The following is a 15,915-nucleotide window of genomic DNA, read 5'->3' on the forward strand; positions in this document are numbered from 1 at the left end:
CTTACAACAACATCCACTAGCTAGCTTAGTTAACCTTAAAAAATCACAAATTTTGGTGTAGATCTTTGATTTTAAGATTACCGCCTATATTTGGGCGAAGTTTGTGGCAAGACTACAACATAAAAATATAAAAACAATGAGAAAATTCCGGCCTAGAAAGAAAACGATGTCGTTTTGCTGTTGATTTATTTAATAGAAGCATCGAAGATCGTGGGTGTAATTAAAATTTAAGTCTTAATGCAATATCAAGGGAGAAAAAACCAGGTTTAGATACCGAAAATATGAAAAAAAGGAAAAGGACTTTTAAGGGAACAATTGTTCAAAGAAAAGAGAAACAATTGGTGGAAAATTTTAAAGAGAAAGGGCAAGGTATTTTCACCTTTGCACTCTCTGTGGCTGTTGATGCTTTGAACTCAGTCTTCCCATTGTGCGGTCTTAAAGGACGTTAACTTCTAAGAAAGTTTCTCAGGAAAAAATGAAATTAAAATAATGAGGAAAGAGAAAGGTCGTTCAAGGATAAAAATTAAACGAAAGGAAGGATAATTGAGGGAACAATTCTGAAGTGAAAAGAAAAGCTATCCTTACCTTCTCGTCCTGGTAGAAGATATGTGGGTTAGGTCGTCGTAGCTCTCAGGTCTCGGCAAATACTTACTTCTTATAGCTAAGATTAAACAGATGACTGTGCAATGATTCAATCGTTTCAATGTTGTGATCCGTTGAATATGATTTGGACAGTGGTGGCACAGTTCAAGAATACCGCAAGCTTACTATTATTATTATTATTATTATTATTATTATTATTGTTGTTGTTATTATTATTATTATTATTATTATTATTATTATTATTATTATTATTATTATTATTATTATTATTGCACACGTCAACTCTTTTGCAAGTTGGGGTACTTGACTGGGACCAAACCCCACCAAGGGGTCTAGGGTCACCAACTGTCACAGGACTGACACGACAAGTCCATTCAGTCTTTCTTTCTTTCCTTTCCCTTGTACGACAGAACCTTCCTGGGAATGTGCGCTGTTCCAAGCAAACTGGTTTTCTGGATTGTTTTAAATGATACATGGATCGCCAGGTCTGCTAAGAAGTTCTCGTGGTATCACAACTGGTACCACCCTTGTCTGTACTTTCCATATCCTATTGAGTTCCCATGTTAATTCTGTTATTATTATTATTATTATTATTATTATTATTATTATTATTATTATTATTATTATTTTTATTATTATTATTATTTCAAGGGGAAAGCGGCTTGTGGCGTTATTGATACTTTCACGCTTTGCTTGGATTGTGTCACCTGTAAGAACTAGCAAATTTGTTTAAGGGTTTTAAACCACAAGTCACAACTTTGAAATGCAGGTATGCGTGAATCATAAACTTAAAAAGTTAATATCAGTTGAGAACCACAACTGAGATCTACCGTAAAAATTAACCGCCAGGCCGCAAAGGTAAAAAAATTTATTGCAGCATTATTCTTCCCTCTGTTGTGGGAACAATTTTCTTTCAAATTGTTCCCTCAAGTATATTTTCCTTTTGATTCAACTGTCTTCTTCCTCGAACGACCTTTCAGCATCTTAACCTCATTTTCTTTGTGAAACTGTATTAAGATTAGTCAGCACTGTAGGCTTGTAGACAATAATTTTATATTTTGAAATTATGCCAACTCTCAGATAGTATTTCGGGTGTTCGGCTGGAAGAATCGGCAATTAAAGGAGTTGAGTGTGTAAGCATACATGAAGTCAATGGTTGTTCGTTTTGCGTTCAGTTCTACTCTAATCGCCATTTTGAGACGTAAAGAACATTTACTCGATATTCTATAAAGGATCGCTTGTTAAATGATACCATTTAGAGCTTTAGATAAAAACTGCAGCTATATGATCTTTTTATGGACAAATTTCTTATCGCGTGTTTAACATGTACAATTTTTGTGTCAAAAATGATCACCAATTAATCGACTTCGATTCCTGGGAACAGTGAGAATGTTTCGGAATGTTTCAAAACCTTTGAATTTACGCTATTTTATTTCGTTTTAGTTTTGTTTTTCGTCGTGTTTCAAACGTCGACAAGCTATCTGATACCATGTCAACAAGAGATCTATAATCAAAGAGTTGAAACTCAGTGATTTCTCGTAGATAATGGTTGTCAAAGGATGATATATATATAACACCTATTCATAGTCTCAACAAAAAATTTGTTACAATAAAACGAGGGCAAACCATTCTCTCAAGCTCAGCTAATTTTATTCATTTCTTGTCGGAGCTGTGAAGCACTGCAATGCGCTCTCCAAAGAAGTAGCAGAATAAAGCTCTTTAAGCATTTTTAAAAGCAAACTGAAAAAGTTTTTGAAAAAAGGTTGTTTACCTTTTTAATTTTAAAATATACATATATTGTCATAGTTTTATTGTTTTACTTCGGAAATTGTATGTATTAGGGGACGCCCTCGATTGGGCTTGCCTTTGACCTTCTTACATAATAAACTGTTGTTGTTGTATAGGAATAAAACACAATATAGTACAATGTTTATCGTCGAAAATTGACCGAGATAGTTTACAGATATTCCACAAATAACTCAGGAGAAATATCTGACTGTGTTTAGAGCATAAAATAAAGACGTGTCAAAATATATCTCTGAAAGTGATTAAGAATTCTTGAAGATGAGCAAAGGAAATCACTATCGTGAAGGAGGTTTGAAAATGTGATCTCAATTATATCATAAAATTGAGCGAACTTTTGTTTTGAATGTCTCCAAGACATCTCGAAAGAACACCTCGAACCAGGTTTTAAAAAATCCACGTCTCCGCCTTGTTTTTTCAAACCGCTTCTCAGTGTTTGGGATGAAAACTCTACCTCGTGTTTGATAGTCAGCAAATATTAAAAGAATTGAAAGTAATGTGTCGGTTCCAATGGTAAATTAGACCAAGCTGTGAATATCAGTTTCAGTTAGGCATATACTAATCCGACATACGCGATTTGTCCGGAAGACTATTCCATTGCTCTTGCTGCAAGGGTAGCGCTGTGTCTTTAAAATAAATGTAGTATTATTTTGCATAACTACCAGGGAGTGAACATTACGACTCATCGACAGGGACATGTATAGGGTGCATTTGCTTTCTTATCTGATCTTGTTTTCTCTTGAGGTGTCGATGCGAGTTTTTGACACGACGTCGACAATTTATAAACCTGATTAGAAACTTTCGCATGTCATAATTCTAAGCAATGTGGAGTTTTCGGCGGCTTCTAAGGTATATTTCGTTTCTGTTTAACAAACGTGCTTGGACCTACTGTAAACAATAATTGAGTGCGTGTTGCTGGATTGTATAATGGCGCTCTAGTTGTACCTAAGAATAAACCACCTTAATTTGTTTAGCATGGTAACCTGTCTTTGCTTGTCCAAGGAACCCTGAAGGTTTTGAAAAAAAATATGACATTGTTCCATAAGATCAATTAGTTTCTGTTAAAACATTTAATTACATTAAAATTAGAGGCTGCACAGAAACGCTTCAAGGGAAGCCGTTTGGTGAAACTCTTGTTTGGTGACTGAAATTGACATACAAGCTGAAAAGAGGGAAAAACAGCATAATTGAAAGAGCCCCGTGTATGAAGGGTTTTCCTCTTATCCTTCAGGTTTTCTATGTTTTGTTGCTTGACTTAAAATAATTAAATTAAATTTAATACAAATTCAAAGTACCGGGGATTCCAGATCTTTATTTTAAGGGAGCCAACGTTGAATGTAATCTTCCAGCCGCTTTTTTAACAATAAATTGTATTTATATTTTTCACCAGTTCCTGACATGAGCCAGCCCGTGAACGGTCGATGGCACATTGGTCAGATTCTTCAACGACTCTCGGGTAATGAAAATATAATCTAGGACGCAATTTCCAGAAATATTCCGCTTCTGTCCCTGTTCAATGGTGATCGAACTTAATTGGTTTTCTGGAAGAAACAGCATTAAAAAGGGGAAGGGGTGCTATCCATTCAAACTTTTTTGTAATGTTTTGTGGCCGAGTTTTAGTTCTGACACTTCGTCGCTGGCATATGTACTACAAACGACTATGACTGGTCGTCAAGCGTCATGTCCATGCTAGAAAAATTAGAACTTTGCACCCTTGAAGAAAGGTGAAAAGATCTCGCTTGATCTTCATGTATAAAATTATTCATCGTTTAGCTGACATTAAGTATAACGACTTTTTAAATTTTAGTTATGAGACCCGTACTAGGAGCAGCGATAAGCTTAAGGTCATTCCCCTGTTTTGCAGTGCGCAACTCTACTGCGCACAATGGCAAAATAAAAAAAATTACGTTCATTTCTAGCTTACTACTGAGTATCACTCAATCTGACTTGCATCTAACAACAAAATTCTTAATTTGCATTTTGCGCGGAAATTAAGGTGTTTTCATAAGACTCGCTCCAGTCCCTTCGCGGAGAAACCAGTTTTGAAGCTCGATTTACTACTGCTTTGTGAAATATCTGCAAAACCAACCTGGTGAACCTATTTTCTCTTTTCAGATTTCTAACCACAATATCGTTTGCCAACTACAGTGAAAATTTAAGGAAAATCCTAGTGTTAGAAATATCAATTTTTGGGCCTAATATCTAGCCAATGGACATTTTGGCCTACCTTCAGAGGTAACGAATTAGTCTATTTTGTGAAATATCTCAGTAGTATTGGTTAGGAATAGTTTTCAAACAGATTTCACATTGAAAATGATTTATGAACAGGGAAAAAATTCTATGAAATGAGCCGTTAACTGTTCTCTTCAGAAAATAATTCCTGTTTTTGGCAAATGCTCTATTATAGTCCTTTTTGTCCAAACATGCAGAATTTACCATATTTCAATGCTTCGTTGCTGACAAACGAAGCATGGTGACCCCCTTTTTTATTTCATTTTTGCAGTTTACATATAGTGAACCACACTTGGTGAAAGTTTGGAAAAAATCTGAGTGTAGGTTCTATTTTAGGGGAATGACCTTAAGAGACAGTCCGCGTTAGATTCGACCGGTCAATTTGTGCCAGTCGTTCGATTTCCTTCAAATTTTCAGCAACAGACAAAGTTGATATAACATTAATGAAAACACAGTTAATTTACCTGAAGCACTGACATCAACATCGAGTTTGTCTTGATAACTTTTGGTTCCACAAAAGACCTTGGATGATTTAGACTTTGAACAACTTTTCCGCGGTTCATAACAAATCTGGTCCGGGACTTTGTTTCCACTTTCTGCGGTCAACTTAAAAATTTTCCTGGTGACATCAAAACCCGGATCAACACCCCCCAGGGATGTCTTACCCTCGGGGTTTCCCCTCAGGAAGTCGTACTTCACACCAATGAATCCAAGACCTGCCGGGTTTTGGTTTCTTTGACAAAATCCACCCTTAGGGTCTGGATATGGATCAAACTGTTTCTCTTGGCCTGCAGCTTGCAGACCTTGTAGGCCAAACGAATACCAAGGACATATCACCAGAACAAACAAAAGCCTTGCCAACAATACTGGAGACATTACGGCCTCACCTGAAATATGAACATTATGTGAATTTCTTGGCTGATTTCAATTTTAGGGACATTTTAAGTAAGAAAATTTACTGGTACAGAAAAATTTTTATTGCCTAGTGGTAAATCATAACCTTGGTGCAAATTTTAATTCATTGACGCCAGTGGCATCAAAATTAACATCCCGCAAACACCTGAAATTTGTAAAAAAATATATATATTTAATATTAATTCTGAAGTAGAGCTACAGGACATAAAATAATAAAAAAAAGGCTAAGTGAACAAATCTTCATACAGTAGAGGTTTTATAATTTACCAAAAAAAAAAAGAAAAAATGCTTACGTCAGGTTGTGAAGAAGGCTACAATATCTCCCACCCCCCCCCCCCCCCCTGAATTGAAGAACTGGTAATTCTAACCTAATTCTATTGGGTTTGTTAATTTTTCGTGATTGCCATTTGCAAGGAGCTAAACCGGCAATGGAGCGGTAAGCGGTCGCACTATAAATTAATAGGTGAAACAGAAGATCTACCGGATAACTTTTTTTCATATTCCCAGAGCAGTTAAATAATTTAGGGTGCTTTACAACAATGCAATAAAAACGGTGTATCATCGACTTAGATTTTGAGATAATGAAATTTAGAGGTCCTCTTTGTAGGGCTAACATGTTGCCATGGTAACCTCTATGACGTCAAACTAGTCTTAAAGTATTGCCCAACAAATGAGTTACAAAGATATTTATAGTTGGTCCGCATGATCCGATACAATTTTTTGTAATCTTTCATCATTTCACAAACACCTCAACAACGAAATACCCTTTCAAGCCTCCTTAACTGGCAGTCGAAGCATTTGATCTTGTAAGCTGCTCCATGTCTGTCGCTCAGCCGGTTCGTCTCTGTCCTTAACGTTCGTTGTCGCAAAGTAGAGATAGATTTGTAAATAACACAGTCACGTTGAGAGGATCAGTAGAGAATCCTTGCGATAGTTTCAGAAGTGCCTTTGATGTAAGATATATTCGCTACAACAAAGGCAGAGCGTCGGTGTTTGTAGTTCGAGTATGACGAAATCGTTAGTGGTGTTCAAAATCAGGGAAGGTAAATCGGCCAACTAACTGTGAGAAGAAATATACTCCAAAGGTTGGAATAAATGAAATACACCCCAGTTTACTGAATTAGAGGTGTCGATTAGTTAACGGCATGAAAACATGTGGTTCACCTAACAATATTTTAGAAAGAAGTGAATTTGCAAGACGTTTGTTTCGAAGAAGCTTGGACACGTTTTGACGCTGAATTCATTCAAGTAAATCAAACAACGGCTAAACGATTGGCACTATCTCTTCAGCAAAACAAAATAGCCTAGGATCTTACCGTTTTTCCGAAAAAAAGAATCATTAGTGCATTCCCAATTGTTTACAATTTGCCTTCAACGCGCGCTTTTGTTTTTATTTTTTTATTTTTTTTTCAAATAAAGCCAAAAGATAAAATACCAACAACGCTATGACCCTTTAAACAAGAAAACAACAAGAAGCAAATTTATTTATTTATACACAGTCTCGTTGTAAAAAATAGTATTTTAGTCGAAATTCATCATTTTTGTTGACAAGTCATTTTCGGGCTTTTGTTTTTTCACACCGCCAAGCGATTCCACCTTTAATTCAGTAAACTGGAGATTGCTTCATTTATTCCAGTGTTTGTGCTATATTCGTCTATTGGTCGTTTAATTCGAAGAAAATAGACCTTTATCACACGACGGCTAGGTTGAGTCTCAGGAGATTAAAAAGCTTTGTTTACGCACGGCAAGCCTCGCACTGAATTCGCGTCTGGCCGAGGCTTGCCGTGAGAAAACGAAACTTTTTATTCCCTTGAGACTCAACATGGCCGCCGAGTGATAAGGGTCTATTCGACGAAACACAACGTACTGAATTGAAAAACAAAAACGGTCCCCATACATGCATGTCGCGTGGAAGATTTGAGTTCAGCCAGTCGGCATCTGGGTAGATATTACATCATCAGTCGGGGAATTTCTGCAGTGATTATTCAGGCGTGGAAGACCCAGCGATAGCACCGTGAAACTAGTTCAGCTTTCTTCAGTTTACTGAACAAAAGGAAGTTTTAAGTGAGACCACAACTTAACCAAGCCGTTTGCATCTCTGCCGAAACTTTTTTGCCGGGGTTAAGAATTAAAGAAACCAAATATACTACTGATAGCAACTGAAAGTTAAACCACCGACAAATGCGTCTCGTTTCCTTTAACACGAAGAATCCCCATTCTTTCACAACTGAGAGCGTCATCTCCATAATCCAGCCACATGCATCTCTGCGAAGTTCTTTTGTTAAAATAAAAAGAAACCAATCATACTATAATCTCATAAAAGCCACCGAAAAATACATATCTTTTCCTGTAACATCTCGCCACATACATGTATCTCTGTCGATGCTATTTTGTTAAAATAAGAAGAAACCAAACATACAGTTATCCCGTAAAAAAAACTACCTAAAAAGCGTATCGTTTCCTTTGAAGAGTCCCCATTCTTTCACGTCTGAGAGCGTTATCTCCACATTGATCCAACCACATGTATTTCCGTCGATTCTCTTTTATTTAAATAAAAAGAAACCAAGTATGCTAAGCGACAATAAATGAATATCGTTTCCTTTAACATGAAGACTCCCCATTCTTCATTCTTTTACAACTGAGAGCGTCGTCTCCACAATCCAGCCACATGTAAATTTTATTGTTTCTCCCGATACCTTTTATTCAGTCTTCGAGGAGACACAACAGAACTACATTCTTCCAGAGAACTGATGTAGTTAAAGCTCCATCCATGTAGCTTTTGCTGCCCTTGTTTCAGTATTCTAAAATTTTCAGCTGGTTATTCATTATTGTTATTTATTTATTTTTAAATCCTTTGACCACTGAAAATTCGCAAGAATCATCTTATTAATGGAGGCGAAAAAATTTGGTAAATGGTACATGCGTGGCAGATTTCTTATCCGTAATCTTCAAAACCAAAAGCTGTTGTCACACGTGAAAAACACATAACGATTTTCGACCTCACAAGCTTATAGCTTATACCACAACGTCTCTAAAAAAAGGCATTCATTCATTCATTCATTTCCACAACCCAGTCACATGCAATTCTGTCAAAGCTCTTTAGTCACAATGAAAAGAAATCAAATTTACTACGAGCAAAAAAAAAAAAAAAAAAAAAAAAAAAATACAGACAAAATTAGGTACGTTTTATTTAACATGAAGGCTAGTTACCCACTGTTTTTTTTTTCTTTTTATAAAAAAGTTATTTTCTGGATTGTTTTTGTCCTCCCACAGACTGCCCAAGGGAAAACTATATAACTATCTACAAGGGCGCTCTGCTGAAGATAGATATATATTTTTAAAACGGCATAAGCCAACTTGTACGTTTACAATATCACATATTTGAGTCCAATGTCCGGTCCTTTGCACTTTATTCTTATCTTTATACGCAGATACGCTAGTATAAATTACCTTATCATATAAACAAGTTAATTGTTCACTTCAGACTGTAGATATCTTATCCGTCCAGGTGTTAAACAGGTCATCACTCTTACAACAACATCCACTAGCTAGCTTAGTTAACCTTAAAAAATCACAAATTTTGGTGTAGATCTTTGATTTTAAGATTACCGCCTATATTTGGGCGAAGTTTGTAGCAAGACTACAACATAAAAATATAAAAACAATGAGAAAATTCCGGCCTAGAAAGAAAACGATGTCGTTTTGCTGTTGATTTATTTAATAGAAGCATCGAAGATCGTGGGTGTAATTAAAATTTAAGTCTTAATGCAATATCAAGGGAGAAAAAACCAGGGAGAAAAAACCGAAAATATGAAAAAAAGGAAAAGGACTTTTAAGGGAACAATTGTTCAAAGAAAAGAGAAACAATTGGTGGAAAATTTTAAAGAGAAAGGGCAAGGTATTTTCACCTTTGCACTCTCTGTGGCTGTTGATGCTTTGAACTCAGTCTTCCCATTGTGCGGTCTTAAAGGACGTTAACTTCTAAGAAAGTTTCTCAGGAAAAAATGAAATTAAAATAATGAGGAAAGAGAAAGGTCGTTCAAGGATAAAAATTAAACGAAAGGAAGGATAATTGAGGGAACAATTCTGAAGTGAAAAGAAAAGCTATCCTTACCCTCTCGTCCTGGTAGAAGATATGTGGGTTAGGTCGTCGTAGTTCTCAGGTCTCGGCAAATACTTACTTCTTATAGCTAAGATTAAACAGATGACTGTGCAATGATTTAATCGTTTCAATGTTGTGATCCGTTGAATATGATTTGGACAGTGGTGGCACAGTTCAAGAATACCACAAGCTTACTATTATTATTATTATTATTATTATTATTGTTATTATTATTATTATTATTATTATTTTTTTTATTATTATTATTATTATTGCACACGTCAACTCTTTTGCAAGTTGGGGTACTTGACTGGGACCAAACCCCACCAAAGGGTCTAGGGTCACCAACTGTCACAGGACTGACACGACAAGTCCATTCAGTCTTTCTTTCTTTCCTTTCCCTTGTACGACAGAACCTTCCTGGGAATGTGCGCTGTTCCAAGCAAACTGGTTTTCTAGATTGTTTCAAATGACACATGGATCGCCAGGTCTGCTAAGAAGTTCTCGTGGTATCACAACTGGTACCACCCTTGTCTGTACTTTCCATATCCTATTGAGTTCCCATGTTAATTCTGTTAGTATTATTATCATTATTATTATTATTATTATTATTATTATTATTTCAAGGGGAAAGCGGCTTGTGGTGTTATTTATATTTTCACGCTTTGCTTGGATTGTGTCACCTGTAAGAACTAGCAAATTTTTTTAAGACTTTTAAACCACACGTCACAACTTTGAAATGCACGTATGTGTGAATCATAAACTTAAAAAGTTAATATCAGTTGAGAACCACAACTGAGATCTACCGTAAAAAATTAACCGCCAGGCCGCAAAGGTAAAAAAATTTATTGTAGCATTATTCTTCCCTCTATTATAAGAACAATTTTTTTTCAAATTTCCGCTGTTTTGCTGGAAGAATCCGCAATCAAAGGAGTTGAGTGTGTAAGCATACATGAAGTCAATGGTTGTTCGTTTTGCGTTCAGTTCTACTCTAATCGCCATTTTGTGACGTAAAGAACATTTACTCGATATTCTATAAAGGATCGCTTGTTAAATGATACCATTTAGAGCTTTAGATAAAAACTGCAGCTATATGATCTTTTTATGGAAAAATTTCTTACTGCGTGTTTAACATGTACAATTTTTGTGTCAAAAATGATCACCAATTAATCGACTTCGATTCCCGGGAACAGTGAGAATGTTTCGAAATGTTTCAAAACCTTTGAATTTACACTATTTTAATTCGTTTTAGTTTTGTTTTTCGTCGTGTTTCAAACGTCGACAAGCTATCTGATACCATGTTAACAAGAGATCTATAATCAAAGAGTTGAAACTCAGTGATTTCTCGTAGATAATGGTTGTCAAAGGATGATATATTTAAGACCTATTCATAGTCTCAACAAAAAATTTATTGTTACAATAAAACGAGGGCAAACCATTCTCTCAAGCTCAGCTAATTAAATTTTATCCATTTCTTGTCGGAACTGTGAAGCACTGCAATGCGCTCCCCCAAGGAGTAGCAGAATAAAGCTCTTTAAGCATTTTTAAAAGCAGACTGAAAAAGTTATTGAAAAAAGTTAGATTTTTTTACCTTTTTAATTTTAACATATACATATATTGTCATAGTTTTATTGTTTTACTTCGGAAATTGTATGTATTAGGGGACGTCCTCGATTGGGCTAGCCTTTGACCTTCTTACATAATAAACTGTTGTTGTTGTATAGGAATAAAACACAATATAGTACAATGTTTATTGTCGAAAATTAACCGAGATAGTTTACAGATATTCCACAAATAACTCAGGAGAAATATCTGACAGTGTTTAGAACATAAAATAAAGACGTGTCAAAATATATCTCTGAAAGTGATTAAGAATTCTTGAAGATGAGCAAAGGAAATCACTATCGTGAAGGAGGTTTGAAAATGTGATCTCAATTATATCATAAAACTGAGTGAACTTTTGTATTGAATGTCTCCAAGACATCTCGAAAGAACACCTCGAACCAGGTTTTAAAAAATCCACGTCTCCTCCTTGTTTTTTCAAACCGCTTCTCAGTGTTTGGGATGAAAACTCTACCTCGTGTTTGATGGTCATCAAATATTAAAAGAATTGAAAGTAATGTGTCGGTTCCAATTGCAAATTAGACCAAGCTGTGAATATCAGTTTCAGTTAGGCATATACTAATCCGACATACGCGATTTGTCCGGAAGACTATTCCATTGCTCTTGCTGCAAGGGTAGCGCTGTGTCTTTAAAATAAATGTAGTATTACTTTCCATAACTTCCAGGGAGTGAACATTACGACTCATCGACAGGGACGTGTATAGGGTGGATTTGCTTTCTTATCTTGTTTTCTCTTGAGGTGTCGATGCGAGTTTTTGACACGACGTCGACAATTTATAAACCTGATTAGAAACTTTTCGCATGTCATAATTCTAAGCAATGTGGAGTTTTCGGCGGCTTCTAAGGTATATTTCGTTTCTGTTTAACAAACGTGCTTGGACCTACTGTAAACAATAATTGAGTGCATGTTGCTGAATTGTATAATGGCGCTCTAGTTGTACCTAAGAATAAACCACCTTAATTTGTTTAGCATGGTAACCTGTCTTTGCTTGTCCAAGGAACCCTGAAGGTTTTGAAAAAAAATATGACATTGTTCCATAAGATCAATTAGTTTCTGTTAAAACATTTAATTACATTAAAATTAGAGGCTGCACAGAAACGCTTCAAGGGAAGCCGTTTGGTGAAACTCTTGTTTGGTGACTGAAATTGACATACAAGCTGAAAAGAGGGAAAAACAGCATAATTGAAAGAGCCCCGTGTATGAAGGGTTTTCCTCTTATCCTTCAGGTTTTCTATGTTTTGTTGCTTGACTTAAAATAATTAAATTAAATTTAATACAAATTCAAAGTACCGGGGATTCCAGATCTTTATTTTAAGGGAGCCAACGTTGAATGTAATCTTCCAGCCGCTTGTTTAACAATAAATTGTATTTATATTTTTCACCAGTTCCTGACATGAGCCAGCCCGTGAACGGTCGATGGCACATTGGTCAGATTCTTCAACGACTCTCGGGTAATGAAAATATAATCTAGGACGCAATTTCCAGAAATATTCCGCCTCTGTCCCTGTTCAATGGTGATCGAACTTAATTGGTTTTCTGGAAGAAACAGCATTAAAAAGGGGAAGGGGTGCTATCCATTCAAACTTTTTTGTAATGTTTTGTGGCCGAGTTTTACTTCTGACACTTCGTCGCTTGCATATGTACTACAAACGACTATGACTGGTCGTCAAGCGTCATGTCCATGCTAGAAAAATTAGAACTTTGCACCCTTGAAGAAAGGTGAAAAGATCTCGCTTGATCTTCATGTATAAAATTATTCATCGTTTAGCTGACATTAAGTATAACGACTTTTTAAATTTTAGTTATGAGACCCGTACTAGGAGCAGCGATAAGCTTAAGGTCATTCCCCTGTTTTGCAGTGCGCAACTCTACTGCGCACAATGGCAAAATAAAAAAAATACGTTCATTTCTAGCTTACTACTGAGTATCACTCAATCTGACTTGCATCTAACAACAAAATTCTTAATTTGCATTTTGCGCTGAAATTAAGGTGTTTTCATAAGACTCGCCCCAGTCCCTTCGCGGAGAAACCAGTTTTGAAGCTCGATTTACTACTGCTTTGTGAAATATCTGCAAAATCAACCTGGTGAACCTATTTTCTCTTTTCAGATTTCTAACCACAATATCGTTTGCCAACTACAGTGAAAATTTAAGGAAAATCCTAGTGTTAGAAATATCAAATTTTGGGCCTAATATCTAGCCAATGGACATTTTGGCCTACCTTCAGAGGTAACGAATAAGTCTATTTTGTGAAATATCTCAGTAGTATTGGTTAGGAATAGTTTTCAAACAGATTTCACATTGAAAATGATTTATGAACAGGGAAAAAATTCTATGAAATGAGCCGTTAACTGTTCGCTTCAGAAAATAATTCCTGTTTTTGGCAAATGCTCTATTATAGTCCTTTTTGTCCAAACATGCAGAATTTACCATATTTCAATGCTTCGTTGCTGACAAACGAAGCATGGTGACCCCCTTTTTTTTATTTCATTTTTGCAGTTTACATATAGTGAACCACACTTGGTGAAAGTTTGGAAAAAATCTGAGTGTAGGTTCTATTTTAGGGGAATGACCTTAAGAGACAGTCCGCGTTAGATTCGACCGGTCAATTTGGGCCAGTCGTTCGATTTCCTTCAAATTTTCAGCAACAGACAAAGTTGATATAACATTAATGAAAACACATTTCTTTTGATTCTAACCTTAACAAGACCCGAAATTTTGAGGCGAATGTTCAACCCTCCCGAATCCCCGAAAATCGACCTTTCAGCGAGTCGAAATTAACCCGTTTTCGGATGTTTGCCGCCGAAAGAATATTTATCCAAAAAAACTTACATTTATACCACGAACACATACACTATACTACTTTACAAATATGGTATATAGAACTTATATTATTGAGAACTTTTAAAAGGAGGGCATCTCAAACATACCGACGTTAACGATTAGTGCACGGAGCGTGTCTTCTTAGTGAAGGCGGGTAGCCTTTATTTCGACAAGAGTAAATATGCTGTTTCGCCAGAATCAAGAAATGATTAAGAAGATGAAAGTCTACTTGCCTGAGTTCTCCATATATTCTCAATGTCTTTCGAGCTATATGTTTCTTGAAGGAAAATTATATCCGCTTTTTGTTTTTTTAACCAGACAAACAAAGCTCTCCTTTTTTCAGGCGATCGAATTCCACGAACGTTAAGTGAAAGAAGTTTGAAATTTACATTCTCCTTGCTGCTTGCAAATATATAATCAATGTGTCACAAAAAACGAATTATTTTCAAAACGGTAGCTTCATGATAACCGCCTTTACACCAAACACGGAAACAATAGGACACATACATACAAAACCAATACACACTCACACACACACAAAAGAATAATAATGAGGTTCTAAAAGGGTCTTGAGATTTAAACCTAAATAAAACCCTTGAGACTTTGGACTTATAACAATGCCAGGTACGAAAAGAAACCGTGGCGAACCTAACTGTTTGAATATGCTAAATACGTGTTTAAATGGTATGCAAATTTTATCACAACTCTGATTTTCACCGAGCACTCCTTTGCTTTCCTGTAGGCAGCTCGGAGTTTGGCTCGTTCTCTTGCCGATTCAGGTGAGAGATCTTTATCAATTGACACGGTGGCGAAGCGCGAACTTTTGCGAAGCTCTTTCCTCTTGAACCAAATTGACTCGGAATCCATGCGAGAGACAAAACGTGCCAATATCGGTCTCGGGTGAGGCTCTCCTTCTGATGACGAGGAAGCTCCAGAGTTAGTATTGGGCTTTCCTGTACGGTGGATGGCATGAAATTTGATGTCAGAAGATGCACCTAGATCGGATAAGACTTGCTTCACCTTTTGAATGCATTCCTCGTTCGTCTCCTGAGCGCTTTCTGGGATATTGTAGAAGCGCAAATTTTCTCTTCTGGAGTAGTCTTCTTGCTTCACCATTCGAACTCTTACGGCTTCCAAATCCTCCTTTAACTTCGCATTCTCTTCTGTGGTACTGTCGAGTTGCTGTTGTAGGGTTTTATTCTTTTCTTGTAGCAAAGTGACCTCCTCCCAAACTGCGTTTAAGGACTTTGTAGCCTCGTTTAGATCCTCTCTGACAGATTTTATGTCGTTTTTAAGTTCAAGTTTTAGGGCTGCAATTTCTTCATTAATCTTGGTGAAGCCGTTCTCAATTCTATCCTGAATACTTATAAGTTTCTCAATTATTTGAGAGTCGTCCTCTACTTCTCCAGTTGACGAATTTGAGCTTCGCAAACGCTGTTTCTCTTTGGCTTTTGACGTTTTTGACATACTTCTAGTCCAATAAATTGTAAACTGCCGTTACTAATCTACTCAAGCTCACCGCATACCAATTCAATAAGGTTAAACAGATAAGGACGCCCAGGTTTTACGGAGCTAGCTCTTTCGTGCCCTGGCCGCCATGACAATCAGCCCCAGTCTAGCCTGAATAAAACCCCCAGGATACAAACAAGATAAAGAAAAACTCTGCTAGCCTTAGCCTCTTGTAGCGGTATACCGGTCAAGGACGAAATTGTAGCTACAAAGTTTACGATTTTCAACTGAAAATTGCAAATTTTCGCAGCATTTTGTTCTTTTTATATTAGAATTCACAGTTCTCGGTGAGACCATTCTGACG

This window comes from Pavona decussata, unplaced genomic scaffold, assembly GCF_977016875.1.
Source record: "Pavona decussata unplaced genomic scaffold, jaPavDecu1.1 SCAFFOLD_437, whole genome shotgun sequence".
Classification (NCBI taxonomy): domain Eukaryota; kingdom Metazoa; phylum Cnidaria; class Anthozoa; order Scleractinia; family Agariciidae; genus Pavona; species Pavona decussata.